Source organism: Nycticebus coucang, chromosome 14, assembly GCF_027406575.1.
Source record: "Nycticebus coucang isolate mNycCou1 chromosome 14, mNycCou1.pri, whole genome shotgun sequence".
NCBI classification, from domain to species: Eukaryota; Metazoa; Chordata; class Mammalia; order Primates; family Lorisidae; genus Nycticebus; species Nycticebus coucang.
Genome location: NC_069793.1, coordinates 45,851,423 through 45,854,614, shown reverse-complemented (window position 1 = coordinate 45,854,614; position 3,192 = coordinate 45,851,423). Strand labels below are relative to the sequence as shown.

At 46.9% G+C, this 3,192-nt stretch overlaps 1 pseudogene; it reads left to right on the top strand.

Annotated features, from left to right (window-relative positions):
* The first annotated feature begins 494 nt into the window (after nt 1-494).
* LOC128565183 (40S ribosomal protein S2-like) lies at nt 495-1,212 on the top strand (annotated as a pseudogene).
* The last annotated feature ends 1,980 nt before the right edge of the window (nt 1,213-3,192 follow it).

The following is a 3,192-nucleotide window of genomic DNA, read 5'->3' as shown; positions in this document are numbered from 1 at the left end:
AGATAGCTGACAAGTGAGTTGAAGCTGGTTCTTTTCTGTGGTTACCAGCACCCCTGAGTTAGATTTTTAACACTTACTTCACTCTGCAAGCCCCTGCAGCTGGTCTCAGCCTTGTCTCCTAGTCTCTTACTCTAACAAGAGCACTAAAGATGCCAAAGGTACTTACTTACTGTAGGAGCCTGCCAAGGGTGCATTCATGAACCAGGAAATAAAATATTTTCCTCTTCTTTACTGTCTCTTTAGCACCTTTATTGACAAAGTTTGTGTCACTTGCAAAGGAAAAATAGTTAAAGGGCGCAGACTATTTTTCACAAAGTAGTCAAGAAGGGTGAATATAACGATGAAAACACCAGATAGCAGATGATGCAGGTGCAGTGGGAGGGCCTGGAGGCCCTGGGTGCCCTCGAATAGGAGGCTGTGGTGGTTTCCGTGGAGGCCTTGGCAAGTGCGTTTGGGGCCGGGGTCGCGGCCGTGGAGATTGGGGAGGCAAGGCCGAAAACAAAGAGTGGATGCCCGTCACCGAGCTGGCTGCCTGGTCAAGGACATGAAGATCAAATCCCTGGAGGAGATCTATCTCTTCTCCCTGCCCATTAAGGAATCTGAGATCATTGATTTTTTTCTTGGGGGCATCTCTCAAGGAGGAGGTTTTGAAGATTATGCCAGCACAAAAACAGACCCGACACTGGCCAGCGGACCAGGTTCAAGGCATTTGTTGCCATTGGGGACTACAATGGCCATGTCTGTCTGGGTGTTAAGTGTTCCAAGGAAGTAGCCACTGCCATCCGAGGGGCCATCACCCTGGCCGAGCTCTCTATTGTCCCAGGGCGGAGAGGCTACTAGGGGAATAAGATGGGCAAGCCTCACACTGTTCCTTGCAAAGTGATAGGCTGTTGTGGCTCTGTGCTGGTACATCTCATCCCTGCCCCTGGAAGAACCGGCATTGTCTCAGCGCCTGTGCCTAAGAAGCTGCTAATAATGGCTGGGATTGACGACTGCTGCACTTCAGCCAGGGGCTGCACTGCCTCCCTGGGCAACTTTGCCAAGGCCACTTTTCAGGCCATTTCCAAGACCTATAGCTATCTCCCTCCTGATCTCTGGAAAGAGACAGTGTTCACCAAGTCTCCTTACCAAGAATTCACTGACCATCTTGTCAAGACCCACACCAGAGTCTCTGTGCAGAGGACCCAGGCTCCAGCTGTGGCTACAACATAGGGTTTTTTTCTGGAGACAATTTTTTTTTTTTGCAGTTTTTTTGGCCTGGGCTAGGTTTGAACCCTCCACCTCTGGCATATGGGACCGGTGCCCTACTCCATTGAGCCACAGGTGCCGCCTCAAGCTGTTGCCCTGGGTAGAGTGCAGTGGCATCACAGCTCACAGCAACCTTCAACTCCTAGGCTCAAGCTATTCTCCTGCCTCCACCTCCCAAGTAGCTAGGACCACAGGCACCCGCCACAACGCCCAGCTATTTTCTTTTGGTTGCAGCCTTATTGTTGTTTGGCAGGCCGGGCTGGATTTGAACCTGCTAACTCAGGTGTCTGTGGCTGGTGCCTTAGCTGCTTGTGCCACAGGCGCTGAGCCAACATAGGGTTTTTATACAAGAATAATAAAGTGAATTAAGTCTGCTAAAAAAAAAGGGGGGTGGTGGATATGGAACCGAGGCAATAAATTGATAACTGGCAGAGTAAGACTATATGTATGAGGGTATTTATCATAGGATTATTTGTAAGGGCTAAGCCCTGGAAACAATCTGGGTGTTGTCAATGGGAGACTGACTAAAACCATAGTACACCCATCCCATAGAATATTGTGGCAGATACTTAAAAAATGTGTTAGATATATGTATATCCATTGGCAGAGGTATTTCTAAGAGATTTGGCCAAATGAAAAAAGCAAGTTTCAAAGGAAGTGTGTAATTCTATTTTTGTAATGTGAACAAGGATTCGACTGTTGTAAATATTTAGGTACATTTGACGTAGTGAGTAAGGAGAAGGGATGGAGAGGAAAGAAGTGAGGTAGGAAAGAAAAAAATCCCTCAATGAAAACACAGGGAGAAAAAAATGAAAACTAGTATAAAAATGAATTACGTATACTTCATTATGCTTATAGTAAATAAGCAAACAATCCACCCTCTTCTGCTTCCCAGAGTGCTAGAATTACAGGTGTGAAGCTGGGTGTGGTGGCTCATGCCTGTAATTCTAGCACTTTGGGAGGCAAAGGAGGGAGGATCACCTGAGGTCAGAAGTTTGAGACCAGCCTGAAAAACATTTCAAGACCCTACCCTATTTTTTTGTCTCTACGTAAAATAGAAAAATCAGCCAGGTGTACTAGTGCATGTCTGTAGTCCCAGATACTTAGGAAGCAAGGGAGGAGGATCATTTAAGCCCAGGAGTTTTGAAATTGCCTTGAGCTATGATGGTGTTGCTCTAGCCCTGGTGAAAGAGCAAGACAGGTTCCCAAACAAACAAAATCCTAGTGCTCTGGGAGGCTGAGGCAGGAGGGATCCCTTGTGCCCAGGAGTTCAAGAACAGCCTGAGCAAGAGTGAGACCTCATCTCTACTAAAAATAGTTAGCTGGGCATCATGGCAAGCACCTGTAATCCCAGCTACTTTGAAGCCTGAGGCAGGAGAATCGCTTGAGCCCAGGAGTTTGAGGTTGCTGTGAGTTAGGCTGAAGCCGCAGCACTCACTCTAGCCCGGCTGACAGTAAGATTCTGTCTCAAATAAAAAAAAAAAGGGGGGGGGCGGCACCCATGGCTTCAAGGAGTGGGGTGCCAGCCCCATATGCCGGAGGTGGCGGGTTCAAACCCAGCCCCAGCCAAAAACTGTAAAAAAAAAAACAAAAAAAAAAAAAAAAAAAGAAAGAAAAAAGAAAAATTAAAGGAAGAAAAGGTAAAGGAAAAGCCTAACCCACAAACATCCTTATTCTCTCAACCTTCCTAGAAGCCCTAGATAGGAATTCAACTGTGGACATGAAGTGACTTTGGGAGAACATGTCTATAGCCTGGAAAGAGGATCCTTGAAATTTTTAAGTAAGAATCATAGCCTTTTGGGTTTAGAAGATTCTAAGAAGCCTCGCACATTGTGACATTGTGATTACTTGGTCACTGTGCTTAAATGCCGCGGACCACCCAGTCGGTGGGCTTCAGTCCGAGGGAAAGCAGGGAGAAGGAACGAGGAAGGTTGAGAGGTCGGC